The sequence below is a fragment of the Gavia stellata genome, chromosome 2 (assembly GCF_030936135.1).
Source record: "Gavia stellata isolate bGavSte3 chromosome 2, bGavSte3.hap2, whole genome shotgun sequence".
Taxonomy (NCBI): domain Eukaryota; kingdom Metazoa; phylum Chordata; class Aves; order Gaviiformes; family Gaviidae; genus Gavia; species Gavia stellata.
Genome location: NC_082595.1, coordinates 107,136,759 through 107,156,961, shown reverse-complemented (window position 1 = coordinate 107,156,961; position 20,203 = coordinate 107,136,759).

Below are 20,203 nucleotides of genomic sequence, written 5' to 3'. Positions count from 1 at the left end.
TTCAAAATCCAATATTTATATCAAAGTAACAGGAACAAGTAAAGCCTGACCAGGACTTAGCTTATAGCTTATAGCTACTGAATATATATGTATCTGCATTATAACCTGCTGTGGGAACACATCTGCTCCACCTCACCACCACCTCCTCCTCCTTAACGCAACATCATTGTCAGCTAGCCCTCACTGGCTTCTGGCCTCATGTGAGGGTTGTCTTGGGTGCATTATTGGGATGTGTTACTGGGTTGTGTTGCTGGGAGTGCTGGAGAAGCCAGAGCTACCACTGGTGATGCTGAATTTAGGAGGCAGGCTGGGGCTTGGTCGTAAGGAGGGGCCATGTCCAGGATGGGAGCAGAGAGGCAGCAAAAGGGCTTAGCAAGTGATGGGACTTGGGCAGGAAAGAGCTGAAAAGCTTGGAATGTCCTACTCATCGATGACCTACCTCAACAGAGCGAGGCCCACCTAAACCGTTTGTGAATTTGACATTCCAAGTGAAAGATGGGACCTGCCACAGTCCCTGAAGATGAGGACATGTTGCCATTGCTAATTCTGGGACAAATGACAAAGATGGGATGGGATGGGATGGGATGGGATGGGATGGGATGGGATGGGACGGGACATTTTGGAAAATCCCAGCCAGACATCTCTAGGTGAACAATTTGAGCTGAGATTGTTGAAAAGGATTGTTTACATTTGTTCATTTGCATATAAAAGGAAGGTAAACAACTTGCAGGGACGATCTGTATAAATATATATAAATTAATGTGAAAGAGGAAGGTCCACACTGGGTCATGCAACCTCCACAGTGGCCGATGCACCCTCCAGTTGCCCAGCTCCCAAGGTACTCTTGCAAAAGCCAGTTTTGAAAGGGAATAAGATTGTGTGAGAGTCTCAGATGGAGTCAAGATGAGATAAAAGGAGACTGCGGTCTTAAGGGACATGACTGTTCAGACATGCCTCTCACAGCCCAACTGTATGGCAAAGCAAGAGGTAACTTTGAGAAAGCAAAGGCAACAGGTAGAGGAGCCCACTGCAGGGACAGATGGTACCGAGAAAGGGTTTTGCTAAGATGAAAAAAACCTGCTAGCGCAGGGCGCGTTAAAGGAACTCAATGCATTTGCTTGCAACAAGTGAACCAATTTAAGAGAAAATTAAAAGAAAACAGAATTCGAGCTCTAAACCTGATACACCCTTCCTGCAAGTTCATGAAAACTGGAGTAAACAAGGTTAAAATTTACCTTGTCCCTCCCTAAGCCATTTGTGCATCTGGGGTTTGTGAGAATGATGTGGACGGGGCAGGAGTGAAGGATCTAGCTTGCTCTGGGTCTGGGCTGTGAGCTGGCTCGGTGCTGAGGCTCCCAAAAATCAGACGGGCATAGTTAAGCTCTTTGCCACTGCCAAGGGCCACAGTAGCAGGGACTTCAAAAAAGCCTTGCTAATTCCTTCAAAGCAGAGCTCAATTCTTCTGGTTTTACACCCACTCCACTGTGATCAGGTGGAGCACGGGTGAACCTGGGCACAGGAGCAGGAGGCTTTCAGATCCTCTAATGAAAATCACTCTTGTTTTCCTTAGATTAGAGAAGGAGGTGGGGAGAAGGGCAAAAGAGGTGGTCTATCTGGGAGAGAAGGCAGAGATTACCCAAAATAATTGATGCCATATGAGCACAAAGTCACATTTTCTTGCAAATGTCCACAGCACAGAGCCGTGATGGGCAACGAAAAGATGACAATAAAGATGGTTATCCAAAGAAAAGGCATTTCAATGGTGAAAGCCGGTCTGAAAGGGGACATTTATACTAATAAATTAAACAGTTCAATGGACGCATTGATTGTCTGTTATTAGCCTGGACTTGCCCTAACAGAATCGTTAGGAGAGGCCTGGGCAAGCTTTTGGCCTGGGCTCTCCCATACAATGCCTGGCACAGCTCAGGAGGCAGCACAGGCCAGGGACCATTCCCAGTGGGCAGTTTGGATATGACCACCCTGATCTAGAGGCTAAATTGAATACCGTGGACATGGCCAAGCCATGCCTGTTGGCCTTCTGTCCAAAGAATGGGCCCTCGTCCTTTTTTTTTTTTTCCATGTGGCCGAGCATATTCATTTTGTTATCTTTCGAAAGCATTTAGCTGCACCCTATCATCAGCTTGTCTGCATGTTTCCCAGTCCGTGATGTATTTATCTGTGCAATCCATCTGGTAGGTAGGAGAGAGCTATTAACCTTATTGAAGCGCGGGGGATGGAGGCGGAGGGAAGTCTGTCTGCACACCAACGCACAGCGGCACAGTCGGATGGAACCAGCTCCGGGCAAGTTAACAAAGTTGAACATCATAAAGACGTAGTGTGGACCTCAAAAGTGTAGGATATGCCTGTTTATTGAATCAGCTTGTAGCTTCCCAGCGTGGAAGCTGTGCTGTCAAGTCCTCACTGTGGTTTTGACCCATGCTAAGCAGCGGAGATGCGCCTGCCCATGCTACGACCACGCTGGTGCTCGGCTGGGAGCGTGGCCACACAAACAAGTTGCTGCAGGGTCAACAAGGGTGTGAGCTTTCTCCTCCACTGCTGTACCTGTGCGAGCTTGTTACCCCAAGGTACCGATGGCGAGTGTTGGGTACCGGCTACCCATCCCCTTTGCTACGGAAGAGCAACCTGCTCCCAGGGCATTGGGGGGGCGAAGAAATGCACTTGCGATGGCGGAGATGACTCAGTTGGAGCTCCTGCCATAGCTCAGCCTGTGGGAACTTGTTTATACGCTTGTACAAAGCGACTTGCCCACAAATTACCCCAGAAGTCTGTGGCGGAGGCAAGGGTGGAACTGGTCTCTACCGAACTGCCCACCTTAACCACCGAGCTGCCCTTTCACGCTTGTCAGTTATTAACGAGCGTATTTCTTAAGCACCAGCAGTGTGTTCAAAGCTATTAAAAATGCAAAGGAGCTATAAGCTTTGACCTGCCCTCTGTTCCACCCGTGTCAGATAGCCACCGAAATGAAGAGGTGTTTATTTGCCTGGAAGTGTGGAGTCTTATGTCAGCTCCCGGTGTAGGAAGTAATTTTGCTGGGGGTCTGATCCTGCCGACGGGGAAAGGGCTGGTGCTTTTGTTTCTGTTTTACTCCGAGCGTGGTGCCTGCGCTCTCGGCATACCTGGAAAATTATCCTGCTTTGCAGCCAGCGCCGGTTCCTGGCCACCCCTGCTACACGCCAGGCTAAATTGGGAAACTAAACTCCTTTTTCTTTTCCCGGTGTACGGCTGGCCTCCCCACCTTGCCGCTCATGAATGCCTTGCTGAGTTAGCTGTGATTTGGAAAATTAATTGACTCGGAGCCTACTGCTGAAGCAGCCTCAAACGCAGAACACCCAAGACGCAGCGGTAGCAAGGTCAGAGGAGGTGGGAAATTTTGTGAGAGAGGTAGCGAGCAATAAGCAGAGCAGAATATGGGCACCGGCGGGGAAATGTAAAAGGAAACCATTCAGATCAGACACAGCCATGGGAGACAAGGCAATGGGACCTTGGGAGGCTTTGGTATTTATTGGGGGAGCTGGCAATGCCTGCGGCGGGGAATGCCCCCGTTTCACCGTGGGAGGTGGGGGGTCTCCCGAGACACCTTGCCTCTAGCCAGGATGTGCAAAGAGCACCCTTAGGACCATCTCCTGTGAGGGCAGAGAGCAGCATCTTTGCTGTGTAAAGAAATCTTAAATTATGTAGTTTATCTCAGGCGCACCATCTGCTTGGGAGTCAGCCCCTCGAGATAAAAAAGGAACAAGGGCCGGTACAGCTCCATGAGAGCTTTTCTCCTATGGCCTCAATGCTTTTGCTCTCCTTTTATGATCTCCACAGAAAAAAAGAGCTCTCAGAGCGCACTCACTGTCTGTGACGCAGGGAGTATGCCAAAACTTCTGCCTGCCCTGTTTTACAGAGGTTCAGCTCTTCAAAAGTAGCCAGGGAGTGAAATCCCGTGGAAATCCCTTAGTTACCAAAACGCCTTTGCGGAGCCGCTCTTCAGCGCCTGTCTGTGTGTAACCCTGAGCAAGTCGTGCAAACGGGGTGGTTCAGACATGCAATCAAGTGTGGCAGCGCAATCCCTTCCCGTTCCCGGCCGGCTGACGGACGGGGATGATCTTCGAGCGCGCTTTCATCCGCCTCGGCTTGTGAGGCAAGGCGACGCAGCCTAAACCCCCCGTGAACGCGCGCTCAGCTAAATCACATTAATTCCCATTTGAGGTGGCCCAGGGCCGCATGCACAGACAGCTACGGAGGCTCAGCTGATAGAGAGGCGATTTGTTAAGCCGCTGTCACTCCGGGGCGCATTTGAACCTTCCCTGCCTGCACGATGAGGAGGATGCTGACACTTCCGAGCAGCACGGCGCAAAGGAAAGGCATTTCTGGGGGTTGAGTAGCTGACATTTGTGAATGCCGGCGCTCGTCTTGGTTAGCCCATGCTGCAGACGCCAGGAGAAGCGGAAAAGCACACGATATGCAAAAGCTGGTGTGATATCCTCAATTTCTTTGGGGCCAGGAGGCAGAGTTGCTATCTCAGGAGCTGCAAAATAGGATGATGTAGGCTAATGTTGAGGCTAGGGAAGGGATACTTGCCCAACGGGAAAAAAAGTTCCAATAGATCGGATTTAATTACAGTTTTGTATGGCTTTGTCACCAAGCAAGCGTTAACCAGCTTGTCCTCAAAACACCTTGCCATGGTGAATGACCCGGCTCTCCCTCCAGGGCAGGAATACTGAACCAACTTCGGATAACCCTGGCAATATGCAGCAAGGATGGGAACAGGCCTCTGCTCTCCCCAGGTCTGGAATGAGAGCTGAGCCAGAAGGTGGTCTGGAATGGGAGCAATGGGGAAAAGCAACATTTCCACCCCTCATCACTTTGCCTGGGTCAAGTCTTCTCCTCGTTTCTCAGGTGTGGGGGAAACTGAGGCATGGGATACGTGACAGTGTCTCGGTTGGCAATTTCTACTGATGTTCAGCTTGCCGCTGCCTGGAAGCTTTGCGGCATGGTTTAAAGCTAAATTGTGCAAATGAGTTTGGTTGTTATTATCATGCAAAAAAAAAAAAAGATCGTTTGTATACAGCTACCAGCTTGCTGAATCCCAGCGGTGCAAGGTCGCAGAGCGAGGCTGTGACAATGCTGGCAATCAAGCCCCGCTCCTAGACTCCCCACCTAGTTTCTATTCATTGCTTGTTTAGGGTAATGAAGAGCAGACTGAGGGAATTGGGGTTGTTTGCTTCAAGAGGCTGTTATAAAAAAAAACCCTACTACAATTTAATTCTGGCCTGGGCAGTGAAGAGCAAGTTTCCTGAGCATCTTTCCTTTACAGACTTCCCCAAATCGAAATGTTATATGGGTTGTTATTTTATATTTCATTTTTAAAGCGATTACTATCAAGCAAATAACCATTCAGTACATTTTTCCTGGCTGTTGTGCCTGTGATATCCACAGCAGACCTCTGCCCAGGGTATCTGAGGGGGCAGACTGGGACAAATAGCCCCTCAAACGCTCGGGAGCATCGTCCTCTTCGCTTTCCCAATTGATTTCCTCATAAACAGCCTATGCCAAAGCCTTTATGAAATTCAAGTCCGGCTTCACATTTCATTGAAAAACCTTTAAGAAAAGCCATTTTTCATACTTAAGACTTTTTCAAATCTCCTCTAACCAGTTACATTCTGCATTGTATCTTTCGAACCTGGCCATTGTCCAACGACAATCCTTAAAATCCCTTTACAGTTTTAAAGGAAAATACAAGCCCTCATTTACCACTGGATCCAGCCTGAAAATAAAAGCTTAATGCCTTGACAGGCCTGGATATTTTTTTGGGTCCTAAGTCTGATTTATGGTGGTAGCCAGCAAACCAGGCTGGTGAAATATTTGCTGCTGCTCGCAGGGATCTGGAAAAATGAAGTGTGAAGTTCTGAAGAGAGCAGGCAACAGTTCTCCAGTCACTAAACACTTCCAACGAGTTGGCAGCGGAACAGAGCTGTGGTCTGAAAGATGAACCTCAAAGGAATAGGGGAGGGGAGCAGTGCTGCGCGCAGTGTCAAAATACTGCTGCAGCCTAAAGCTTTCCATACATTCCTGACATCGAGAGGGAAAGAGAAACATTTTCTTCATTATTTATTTATTCTCTCTTTTTTTTTCCTTCCCCCTGCAGGGGTTTCACCCGAAGTAGGGAAAAAAATTAAAAGAAACAACAGGAGCATAGGAAGCTGCTTAAGCCCACCGTAAAAACGCGCCCGTTAAAAAGAAAATATATATGATCCAGTTAGGGGGAAGCGTTGCTTGTGCTTTGCTTGTCGCAGAGCAAACTCAACGAGCGAGGCTGTGGCGAAGCATCTCTAGCCTTTCGAAGTGCCAAAGCCCTGTGATCTGTGGGCGTGGGAGCTGCGATTTTCATTCCCATGAAAAGGGAATTTCCTAGAGGTAAAAGTGAGGTGGGGATTTTTCAGAGCGTTCTTGGAATGAATCACCCCTGCATACGTTTGCCAGGTAAAACATGTGGCTGCTTCGCTTTATTTTCTTCAAAGGAAGTTAATATTCATCCCTATCGTGTAGATCATACGGAGACAGAGATAGGCTGATAAATGAGGCGTATTTCAGTACTCAGGGTTTCAGCGATCTGCTTTAGCCCTGTGAATTAACTCGGTTTCCAGCGTTCAAGCCGAACAAAATGACCAGCACTGGGTGAGGTTTTTGGGGTAGTGAAATGGGGACAAGCCATCCCTGAAAAGCTTGCAGCTTGGAGGGGTTTTCCCTCTCCTTCTTATCCGTGTATTAATCCCATCCCAACTGCTGGGTGCACCATGAAATGAAACATCGCATCCCCCCATGCCCACAAAGTCCGCAGAGATTTTATTGCCCCCCGGCCCAGGAGAGATGAGGTCGACTTCACCCATCAGTCGCACCAATGCACGTCCAAAGTAACCCTCTTGGCTTTGACGGTTACTTGAAAATGACAGCGGCAAAAGTGGGGAAAATTTATTCTTCTTCACATTCATGGAAATGAGGACAAGTTTATTTTTGTTTGGTGTTTTGTTTTTTTTTTCTTTAAAAAAAAGAAAAAAAAAGGCGCACAAACCATTTTGGTTTAAAGCTGTCTGAGGTCAGAAGCCGGGGTGATATAACAAAACGCTGCTTGTTTCCAAACACAAGCTTTTAGTTTGGGAAGGAACAACTGCACGTTCTGGTTGTCTTTATAGCTGGGGAACGTTCTGCCTGTGCCGCGGCACGGACCGGGCTGGGTACCCGCCTGCAGCCTCCCGCCCCAACAGACAACGCGTAGTAGTAGTAGTATTTTTTTCTCGTTGTTATGAAATGGCTCGAGCCTTCCCTTTAACAGTAGAAGCATTTACGGGACATGCTCGCAGACGAACTCGTCCGCATCACAGCCGCGCAGCCCCAAACCCACACCGTCTGTCACACACAGGCTCTCTGTGCCACCCACGCTCCTGCGCAGCCGCTACGCGAGCAGGGCTCGATGCTCACACAGGCTCACGCAAACCGAAACCGACGGTCGCCGCCGTACACCCACGCGGACGTAGCCAAAACAGGGCCCTTCGGTCTCACACGTCTTTCCCCCCCCCCTCCCCCCGTGACCTGCCAACATCCCGGCATCAAAGGGGAGAAAAGTACAACCTGAGCTGCTCCGGGTCTTGCGGCGCTTGTCTTGTCCAGGGGCTGCTGGAGAGGCCAGCCCGTGCACCCCTGGCTGGGGATCGGTTGTTTTTATTTCGCAAGAACTCAGCAAAATGCTGAATAAATCCCGCTCCCTGAAGAACGGGATCTTCTGGGCCTCTTACCCTCCATCAACTCCTGGTTTTGCAGGACTATTAAAATCCTGGTGGTCACCTTTTGCTATTTTAGCAGCTGGAGAAAGAGGCTGTTTCTCAAGTCAACCTTGGAAATGTGACTTGTGGCAATACAAATCTCCCGTTTGTTTGCGGGGGGTGTCCAGTGTGCCAGGGGATGCTTGTTAGTGGATTCTGCAGGGCATGGGGGCAGATGAGGGACACGATGCTGTCCTGTCTGGTGGCCACACTGGCCTTTCCTCATGACAGCCCAATCCTTTTCCAACTGCTTCACTCAGAAAGCAGTTGCTGGTGCTATTGCAAGGCCACCCTTGCGCTCTCCAGGGCTTTGGGGCCCCTTTCACTCCCCCCCCCCCTCCATTTACAGCTTCTGAGCTGCGGCACGGTGGTTCCTGGCTCTGGGAGGGCTCCAGCAGACGGTTCACCTCGTGGTTAGCGAGCTCCCCGCAGCACCGGGGCTGGAAACCCACTTCCCTAGAGGTGGCCGCAGGAGCCAGCGTTGATGGAGGTAGGGCACTACCTGAAGTGGTCTCAAGGGGAGCCAGGTGGCTTTCTGTGGTAGACCACCTCAGCAGACACCTAAACACCTCCAAAAGTGGGGTCCCAGGCTTCAGTAAAGCAGCGATAAGAGCTGAAAGTGTGCTGTGAGAGCCAGGAGGCTGCATGGTGCCATCCCTGAACCAGAGGGGATTCAACCCCGAGCCATCCACCTCCCGCAACACCACATTCCTGCAGAGCATTTCTGGGCTGCTTTATGGGCACCAAACGCATGGCGGTAACAGCCCTCTACTGCAACACGCCATTCCTGAAGTTCATGTCCCAAATGGCAAAAACCACACACAAAATTGCTCACGTGTGCTTTAATCGTCCCTCTCCACTGGCACTATCTCCAAGTGCCTCATAAGCTTTACAAATTAAGTTTAATTTATTTTTCCTGCTGCAAAGGGGTGGCCATTACAGAGGCAGAAAGTGGCCAAAGCTGATGAGCACTTAATGACATTACTGAAGTGTCCATGAGAGGAAACGAAGCCTCCCACATCAAATTCAACCTGGATGGATAATTCAGATATGAAGATTATTGACTGCGTTGTTCAACCTTGTATCTCTGAACTGAATTTTGGACTGCGCTGGTTTGGAGTTTTAGTCGCTTTAAATGTTGGGGTGGCTCTCTGCCTGCTGTGGTAGGGTTAACCTGGGGTGCTATGTTGATAACACCTGATCATATGATATGATGATATGATATGATATGATATGATATGATATGATATGATATGATATGATACGATGTGATACGATACAAGTTGGCAGTGCATGCTTGCAGCCCAGAAAGCCAATCTTATCCTGGCCTACATCAAAAGAAGGATGGCCAGCAGGTTGAAAGAGGTGATTCTCCACCTCTACTCCACTCCTGTGAGACCCCACCTGGAGTACTGCATCCAGCTTTGGGGTCCCCAGCACAAGACAGACATGGACGTGTTGGAGCGGGTCCAGAGGAGGGCCACGAAAATGGTCAGAGGGCTGGACCACCTCTCCTATGAGGAAAGGCTGAGAGAGTTGGGCTTGTTCAGCCTGGAGAAGAGAAGGCTCTGGGGACACCTTATTGTGGCCTTTCAATATATTAAGGGGGCTGATAAGGAAGATGGGGAGAAACTTTTTACCAGGGTCTGTACTGACAGGATGAGGGGCAGAGTTTTTAAACTGAAAGAGGGTAGATATAGACTGGACGTAAGGAAGAATTTTTTTACGATGAGGGTGGTGAGACACAGGAACAGGTTGCCCAGAGAAGTTGTGGATGCCCCATAACTGGAAGTGTTCAAGGTCAGGTTGAACGGGGCTATTAGATGTCCCTGCCCATGGCAGGGGGGGGTCACTAGATGATCTTTAAAGGTCCCTTCCACCCCCAACCTTTCTGTGATTCTATGTCAGCTCATACCATGCCTGGGTGATACAAGTGCAAACCTCCTGGCTTTTACTAGAGTCACCCTATTTTAATTCATTTATTAATGACAAAAGTATCAGCAGGGTTGGAAGAACTGTTTTGCTTTGTGTCTACCCAACACACACTGTGACTGCATGCATGAGAACCTTAATAAACTGCTCAAATTCGTACATGGAGGAACAGCAAATTCGCATTTTTCTCATGGAGCCCTTGGGGCCAGCAGGCATACCCTGAGCGACCTGGCTCTGAGTAGATGGGAAATGAACTGCTGGGCATGGGTTTGGGGTTTTTTGAGATGTTTGAAGGGAAATTTTTCCCATGAAAAAGTTGGGAAAGGTCTTTTTCCTGTAAACAATTTCCAGTGGAAACGCTCCTGGCCTCCCTTCATTGGGACATCCGTCCTAAGCCTCACCCCAAAGAAAGACCCTTTTGTTGAGCAGAACAATGCGGCCGCGTGGGGAAGCAGGATCAGCTCCCACTCGCAGGATAGGGTTTCTCTCACCTAACTTTAGCTGTCTAAAACCTAGGTGTCTAGTCTAAACCCGTCATTCGGCCTTCCGCTAACGACCCCGGGGAGATGGAGACACCTTCTTGGGGCTGTTCACTCCGTCTTCAGGCAAAACAAATCACTCTCGGGAGGTGGGCGGCTGGGGGGGAACCCACGAGATGGGCTCTGCGCTGACCGCTGGCGTGGTGATGGCTAATTAGGTGAGATGAATCCCACCCCAAGGAAATCGAGGTAGCTAATGAGTTGCTAGAGTATGTGTTTGTGGAGAGCTTGCCCGCACAAAGCGTGACTGGGCTGGGGGGTCTTTGGGTAGCTGTAAAAGATGAGGACTGAAAAGCTGAGGGTTGCAAGCAAGTCTTTTTTTACCATTATAGCCGTACCAAGCAGCTTTGCTGATGATCCTTCACTGAATCAGCTTGTTGCATCGCATTTTACACCTAAATGGTAAGATATTGGGGAACTTTAAGATATGTGAAAAATTAACTCATGCCCTAACCTTGGTTTTAGGCATCAGTATGATACAAATTAAAGAATAATGAAGTTTTCTTCTGAATTCCTGCAGAGAGCAGGAGTTTAATATCTAATCCCAAATCCCCTTAAGTTTTGCCAACAGCATCAATAGAATAAAACCTCATTGCAAGTATGAAATGGCTTGACCAGTTTTTTTTTTTTTTAATTTTTTTAAATTTACCTCTAAAATCGCATAATCCCTCTACTTCTCGTTGAAACAGGATTAAGCACTTTAGCAGAGATCAGTTTTTCTGTTGTTTTTTTTTTTCTTCCCTCCACAAGTGCGTGTTAATCTAACCTAATCAAACACGCTGGCCTCGGACGGATGTGTCTGCTTTCACCACGTCAGGAGCTCTGTCTTTCGAGTCCAGGGCTGCGCAGGATTTAACAAGCAGCTTGTCGAGCATTTGTTAGTTCTTCTAAAAGGTGATTATTGCCAAATGCACATTCTCGGTGGCTCATTAAATGCTTTCACGTGACAAATCCATGCAGCATTCTGTGTGTATGAACCCGGGGCTGTCACCGTTTAGAACAAAATGCTAAATATTTACTGGCAAGGCAAGCTATGAGTATAAATATTTATACCAAGGTACAATAAAAAGTTCCATAAAACTGATATGTTATAAAGAATTTATGTGCTGAAACGGCTGAGGCCATTACAAAAGATGTGCTATTTCATGATTATATTATGTGCGGAGATCACAGTGCTTAGGTGTTTAATTTACTGCTATCTGGCCTTCGCCATTCGACTCATTAATCTGTCAGGTGAAGGAGTCCTAATTATATTTCTTGTAACCTGGCAAACTACAGAGAATCCTGCTCATATGGAGAATAGATCTTGAAGATTTACTGGTCTATTGCTAATGGTCCCACAGGGCTCAAAAATGGAAAAAAGTATATACAAGAGCAGAAAATGTTTATAAGGGGAATCTGTCTTCCTAATTATTGTGGTGAATGCATCCTATTGTGCTGAGATAAGAGGAGCATAAGCAGCTATTTATGTAAAACTACTCACAGGACACTTTTGAGGCAGTAATTGATTTGGCTTTGCACATGAGGCTGCACGTATCCTGAAATTCAACGTCCGATCGAGGTGACAAGGAGCCTGTCTCACCTTGCTGCTGTCCCCCGATCCGCCGCCATCCCCATGCGCCTGCTGCCAGGTCCCAGCCGGCACCTTCAGCGGGATGAGTTCAGGGTCATGTAGCAATGGTTCCTTTTTAATAACTCTTACAACTATTTTGCATTGCCACAATGCTAAAGGTTGATGGGGAGTTAGTAGAGATAAGAAGCGGTTAGCTCAGCGTTAATAGTTAAATAACCTGGCATGAAAGGGTGCGATCCAAATTTTGCTGTTCCTGGTTTATATGGACTCTCACGGCGCACATCTGCCCTTACAATAAACCATCCCCACCCACCAGCCCCAGGCTGGGGTATCCTGGGGAAATATCAGTGCAATTGCCTTTGCTTATGCTAGACATCCACCGCTGGCCACTGTCAGAGGCAAGATATTAGGCTAGATGGATCTTAGGCATGAACCGGTTACTTATATATAAACCCTATATATAAAAGTCATCTCCCCAGGTGAGGTACTCATGGGCAGTGTCTGCCCAAGAGGCAAAGAGAGGAAAGGGAAAGAAGACAGGATCAGGAGGAAATCTGGATTGCTGGATTGTCCCTTGTGATCTTGGACCATAACAGTGTCCTCTCCCTTCCTTTTTTCTGTTTTTTTTTTACTATATTGCTTGACGCTGCAGACACGTGGGGTCTGTCTGTGGGATTATGGTTTTATAGATAACAGTTGTAGCATAGATATCCTGTTGACGAGATGGCATGAAATAGGCATGACTGCAAAAACAGTTCCTACCTGTTGTAGGTACCTTGGGCTCTTCATCTCTCATATTCTCTTCTTCTTGTTGCATTGTACATGTGGGTTTTAGTCTGTATTTTAGGCTTCGGGGAAATGCCCTGTGACCTGGGACACCCGGGGGGGTGGGACCAGCTGCTGGGTCAACACAGGTGCTTGTGAGCTGGTGAGATTGCCAAAATTTCAGGTGATCCTAGAAGTAGACCATGCCACCTACCACAAAAGAATATAAAAAAAGCCCCAACATTGAGACCTCTGGGAAATTCCTTCCTGGCCGCAGCTCTGACGCGCAGTTTCGCTCTGAGGCGCTCGGAGTCGTGTTTTTACGGTCAGCGATGAGCAGATCGTGCTGAGAGCGCAGTGGAAAACAGGTGCTGGGACTTGTGCCTTCAGCAAGAGCGACCCTTTTGGGGGTGGGAAAACCTATTTCTCCTCCAATATACAGAAGTTATGTATTCACACAGCCCATTGTAGACAGATGTGGAAATCCCTGCCTCAAAGAACTTGCTGTCTAAATCTTTTGCGATGATGTGAATAGGAAAGTGAAAATACGTAGTGCCTAATGCACAGATTTTTTTCAAAAGAGCTGTTGGTGTAAAGCCTGTGGACTAGACAGCCGGCCAATATAAACTGAGGTATAGAGATACTGAATTATTCCATTTTACACCAGTGAAGGGTCTGACTCTATTATTCTCTATCAACTTAAAGAGTTTTCCTCTGGCTCAGCGTTTGATTAATATCAAGGACTAGCTCATAGAACAGACTTTGGAAACTGCAAGATGTGATCCATTTAATCAGTTTGTCAGCTTTATTTTGGAGACTTAGCGGAAAAACAAAACCCTCTGCGTAGCTATTGATTTAATATGCTTTGCCTTATATTCCCATGAAGGCAAATGAATAAATATTTCTGATGCATAAAGTGCTGGAAGAGCGTTATCGCTACGTTCGGGAACAATTCATGTGGGAGGACTGTAATGTGTACTATCAGTATCTTGTTAAGTCCTGTCAAATGCTAGCAATGAACTAGATACTAAAATAACATTAATATGAAAACAAATGCAGAAACATATGCTTACATTTACACAAACATACCTCTGGGAGCCTTTTGCATCATGTTCATTTTCGGAGCTATTTAAAGATACCGTTGTTCCTCCAAAACCAGTTTTTCTGTCTTAGGCTGATATGAAACTGGAAGTGTTAGGTTGAGGCTTATCTAAAGAAGCATCTCGTTGGGCCTAGGTGCTTCCAATGATTTTAGAGGAGAAGAAAATGAAGCTGCCAGACAGCAGAGAAAAGCTCTGCAAACCCAATTCAGGAGCGAACACAGCATTCCTCTGAAAATGGGGAAGTTTTAAACACACCGATGTATGGAATAGCCGTATCGATTCAAAGGCTGAGCTGGCCTCCAGTCTATGATGGGATTCATCTCACCAGCTTTATACGCCACAGACATCCAGATCTCTGCAACACCTGAGACAGTCCCTGCAGAGAAACTGGGGCTGCGGGCTTGAATCAAGCGCTGTTTTTTTAGGTGAGATGACTTACGCCGCTGACGTGCCCGTTCCTCTGCCGGGGCAGGATGGAGAGCCCAGGAAGGTGCCCAGCTCCAGTCAAATGTTTACATTCGATCAGAGTGTGTTGCTACTTCTGCAGGGAGGGATATGAAGAAATAAAGCAATGAGAAAAAATCAATTAAATCAGTTGGGAAGGTACAGCAGTACCAAAACTAAAAAACCTACTTTATAAAAAAATTGAGCTGTGGATATGTCTTACAGTTTATTCTACCTTAACTTAAGGTGCTTGGGGATGAATTTTTACATTTACATCACAAAAACTGATTTATAATTCCTTTTGACATAATCCTATTAGCCTACCTAAACATAAATAAGAGTTTCCATTTGGGTTCATACTGGTTTAACGAAGTCACTAAAAGAATGTAACTTCTGATGGAAATTCCTCATGCAAGATTATTGCACAAAGGCAAAATTTTTGTTGATTACTGAAGATAAGCCCAGCAAGTTTCGCTTAAATATTGGTTCCCTTTTGTCCTGTAGCTTAATTTATTGCCTGTGCTGTCCCTGAGTTTTGTTTCAGTAGCAGGTCCTCCAGGACCCCCCCATGAGACTCGTCTTAATTTACGGGCGCCTACCAAAGCCCAAGGCAGCACTATTGAGAGTGAAGACGGCAGGACTGAACAGGCTACGTGGAGTTAGCAATGCTTATTTTAGATGTCTGCCAGGTGGGCACAGCTGAGCTGGTGATCCCAGGCTGCCTGTATACTCCGTGGAAAAAAGCAATCACTTCTGGAAGGAATTTTCTACTTAATTTAGGTATCTGCTTTAGGATAAGGTGAAAAGAGAATTGCCAGCTTCTCTCCACTATCTGAAAAAATGGTCTAGGATGACCAGAGGTAAAGATTGCACTGTAAGGAGATAACATTAACGCTACTATTTGTTACTATGGCATTAATAATACTACTGTTAAGGCTCATAGCTTAGCAGCATCCAGGCATTGAGCTCCAGTGATATCAACAGGGATCTAAATAGAAATTAGTTGCCCACATGATTCTGGATCTGATCCTGTGTAGCTTCTAAAACTTCAAAGACAGTATACTTTAAGATTAGAAATTATAATGTATATTTGTAAATAACCTTGTGTAACTCTTTCTGGAGCATGCTGGAGCAAATACCATACATATTGGTAGCCAGATCCTGCATCTTATGCCTTGTTAATTTATTTTTCTGAGTCATCATGATGAATTCAATATGAATTGTGCAAATGAGAATTTGCATTCACACCAGTGCAAGTCAGCTGCAGCTAAACAGCTGCTCGAGACAGAATAAGGTTTTGGTGTGTCTCGGTTTATAATCTTAACCCTGCTTTTTGCCAAAAGGTGTTGGGAATCAAGAAGAGAACAGGAAATTCTGTATTAGACTGTGCGTTCACACTTTTCCTTACATTTCCTAATAGTAAGAAGAGGTCCAGACAGCTTTCTGCATTAAAAAAATCCAATTTCCTTTTGTTGCACTGCTGATTGAACGGGATGCAATCTTGCTGGCTGAACACCCTTCTCATTTCGGATGGGTAGGGTGTGCCTGGCTTCCCAGGACACGCTTGTCAGAGGACACCGCTGGTTTTCTTCTGGCTTTAAGAAATGCTATTTTACCTTCTCTTCTCTTCACACAACTGCATGGGCCCCTTCACACCTTTGCATGCTCTGAATGAAGAAGTGGATTCATCCCGTGATTCCCTCCCTGCACAGAGTGCTCGCGTCCTGCAAATGCTTTTGGATGGAAGAAAACCAGATCCCTGGTAGATGGGTGGCAGGAAACACTTCCTTTTTGCCAGTGGCTAAAATGCTGTTGTTTGTTACACCTGCGTGCTGGCCTCTTTAAATAAAGAAAAACCCCAGAAAATACAGGAAACGCTTACTCATTTTGCCCTGCCTGCCCAACTGCGGTGTCTATCCTAATGCAAGCAAATACTCTTGCATCTAAATTCCACGGTGGCTTTGCACCTGAAGAGCTGTTCTTGTCCCCATCACCGATAGCAGCACCAAGAAGCAGTAGCCACGACCTCATATTATGCAAAAACAAGACAAAAGATTTCTCTCTGCTCTTGGCGCTCGCAGTTTCAGCATCCCAGGGCAGGCTAAGAGAGCGGCTCACTCTCCCAGCGCGTTTCATCATCAGATAATTGTAAACAGTTGTCGGGCAGATGGAGGAGCCTCCATCAGCAGCAAGGTCAGAGCACGGGGTTGCTGTGCAGTGTCACGGGGAGTAAACCTCGTCCATGAGTGTCTCAAAGTCCAGACATTTCTAGAAAGATGGGTAAATTCTTCTAATGGCTTTACCCCCGTGTCTGGCTTACGTGAGAAATAAAATGCACATGGTTCCACCAAGTTCATCGTTGTGTTTGGTTACACAGGGCGGATGTGCTTAAACCTGCAGTCACCCAGGTGGTTTCACCGCTGACACTTAGTACCCTCCAAAACACTCGCTGCTGTCGGCACCTCTCACCAGAACAGGGTTTTCTTATCGTCGCAATGCCACGTTGCAAGGAAATGCCATGCTTTCCTAGAGCAACATCGTCGCAGGCGTCGTGGCTGTCGTTACCACGTGTGTGTGTGGTGATTGCAGCAGGAGGGGAGATGGACCGCGAGGAGACGCCTCGCTGGCGGGATGGTCTGCGCTAGGGACAGGATGAAGTATGCCTTAAATCAGAAGGATCGCTTACCCCGAGTCCTGGGCAGCGAGCAGCTATTTCATACATGAAAGCAACACTGCCATAGTTTAGTACAGAAAGTGAAATTTATTGCCCTATTAGATTAAATAACATAGGAATATAAAGTAATTCAAATATAAGCCACACAACTGGAATTAGGGCAGACTTAACACCCTTTTCTCACAAGCAGTTTCAATAGCTAAAATTATGAAAGAAAAACAATTGCTTCTTTTTTAATTGTTGCTTAGCACTGTGAGCAAAGGAAATATTTAAAGATTAAAAATTATTATTTGATTATTAAGCAGTCATACCTAATCCAACAGCACGGAGCCATCAGGTGCACCATTCTGGGGTGCACAAAAGCTCCATTCAGACTCCAGAGGATGAATGCCACTTCATCCATCTGTGGGATAAAAACTTCCAGTGAAATGTTAGTAGTGTGGCACATCCAAAAGTGGCCAGTTTATGGGACCCGATACGATCGCAGCACACGATCAGCAAACAGACAGATCACCCGATATTAAGGAGCACCCGAGCACCACGGAAGAAACAAGGGCTGGTTCAAGCAGTGCGTGTGTGGATTCAGGAATCCGATCCACTGCCAGGAACCTTCATGATAAATGATCTGTTTATTTGAAATTGTTGTACTAAAATTCATTATGTTCACTCGAGTCTCTGTAGCTCCATAGTCAGCATTTCTGAACTTTTAGTTAAGAAATTGTCCCCGTTCTTGTTCGTCTGAAATCATATTCTCTGTAGCTCATATTTTTATTATCCCCTTTTCAACCTTATGCTCTGCTATCTGTCTTGCTCTTTTTCTTTTCTGTTCAGACTTGTTTATTATAACCATAATTATAATATCTGAGCCGTGAAATGTAAGTTGACTAGATTGCTCAAACTGCGATTTTTAATTAAAAACACACAATAATGTCAGTATTTTTTCCTCCTATTTCCTCCTCCATATGTCCTATATCTTCTGTTTCCCATAGCTGCTCAAAACTGAACTCCCAGTGCTTTGGTAAGCTACTGAAGCAATTCCTTTAAAATTCATCAGTGTATTCAGCTTAGAGCTAAAGATGTGTGTACACTCAAAAAATATTTTTACTTGGTATTCTCTTCAAGTGCTTTTTGCTACCAGCTGTCCAGACAAAGTCTAACTCCATAGTCCTAATTCTACCCAATTCCATGATTCTTTATTTCACTTGCATTTGTTAAAGGATTTCTTGAGTACAAATGGGTTTTGGGGCACAGAAATTGCTACAGGAGCAAGTCTGGATATTTCAGAGTGAAACAGCTGCTTGCTTTTCTTTGTTTCTACGCCTTTAAAGAAACAGGATTTTGTGGGCATATTCCTTAGTTAAACAGGATTACATTCAAGAAACAGAAAGTTTTTTTCTAATAGAAACAGATCTGCAGGAGTCCAGATATTAACTAACTAGTCAGGCCAGAGCAGCCATCCTAGTTTACATGTATGGTCTTTGGATGTGATATTCTCACTTGCTTAACCCCCATAGTTCCCACCGAATTTGTCTGGACTTCTGCAGGCTCGTTATCCTACAGATGAGGTTGGGACATTTCTGTGGTTTGCTGGCGAATCCACAGTTCTCACAACTGTATCAAACAGTTTGAAAAACTATCATACTTCATGCTTCAGGGATTAAAATAGCCTTTCGCTCTTGAAGTTTCGGTAGTAATCCTTAGAAGGAGAGTAGGGGAGGTGCACAGAGGTTGTGCCAGCTCTGGGACACCTACACCTCTCCCAGAGGTACGTGATGCTGACCGCTGGCTAAGGCAGGAGCTCAAGCTCGTTGGACCTCAGGTCTTTAATTCAGTGTGGCAACGCTTACGTTCCTGACATCAGCCTGTACGTGCTACATGTCTAGACAAGTACATGGGGAATGTGTTGCTTTCCTAAAGAGGAAGCCTGGATGGAAAGAACCTCTCCTGCCTTTCTGCCAACCTCCCTCTCGGTGTAGATGCCCAGAAATGATAGAAGTCCCCAGATAATTGCCCGTTCCAGCCCAGGCTTTTTTTGATATTCAGCTTTACCAGCATCCCCCATTGCAGATCCCAGCAGCAGAGTGGCAACGTGTCCGCTCTGAACTTCTTTGATTTTAGTTCGTATCTGAATATGTGATTCTTTTTTACCGGGAATAGTTATGTGGGAACAAACAGCACTTCTCTTCAGCCGGTGACTGCTATTCCTGTTGTGCATTGGCTGGTGGAGCAACTGTTGGGATAATATATAGTTCCTCCCTCAAGTATGTGGTCCCTGGTAGTGCCAGACCAGAGTGCATCAGGGAAACTTCTGCAATAGGACGTGGTAGAATGCAGAGAGGGATTATGTTTCTCTCCATCGATCCATTTGGATTCCTTGATAAGGAGTGGGTTTGAGCGATATCATCATCCAGCCCTTGTCCCACCTCCTTCTGCCGCTAACACTTGACATGTCTTCCCTTTTGTCCTCACCCAGAGCTAGCGATGTAATTCAAACAGAACAGCTTTAGTTTGCAAAGTCTGTTTGCCGGTGATAAATGGTGCGCGTGATGGATGGCTGTGGTCTTGAAGATGATGGAGGTGAACAGCAGGGTGCTGCATGGATTTGTGCTAGCAGCAATATTATTTAATACTTTTATTAATGGTCTGGAAGGAGGTGTAACCAAGTACATTAACTAGATCTGCACACGACACTGTGCTGGAAAGAACTGTAAACCAAGTGAAGACAGAGAAATAACACTAATGGAACCAGAGGTTAGAAATATGAGCAGGAAACAGAATGAGATTCTGTCTGGAAAAAGGAAAACTAATAAATCTGGGAATAATAATCCAAAACACAGACATTTAATAGGAGGGTGAGAGATCTGAAAAAACACTGATGTTCTAAAAGAGCTATTAATGATGGTTAAGAGTGACCAGGCAGTGGCTGTACAATGTGAAATGGTAGAAAAAGGCAATTTTGGTTTGTAGAGTAAACCCAAAGGTATCTTACCCTGGCACAATCCCTCCTTGTGGGTACGACTTTCTACAGCACTTTAAGCCCTTACCTCCAAGCTTTATCTGTGAGTAGAAGCCCACAAGTAGAAAAATGTCCTTACAGCTGACTCTTCACAGAAACACAGATCTGGAGGGCACCTTTGGGACCATCCAGTCCTGAGTCTGCTTATTGTGGGAGCAGCATCGGTCCGTGTTGCTCTCCTGTCCCTTCTGCACCCCTGCTAGGAGGATGAACCAAGTCTTCCCTGGTGGTAATTTTGACGACTGGCAATTTTGGCATCAAGAGTAGAAAAATATGAAGGAGCACAAGTTAATTCCAAGAAAATTATAATAACGGGTAAGGAGACGAAGGC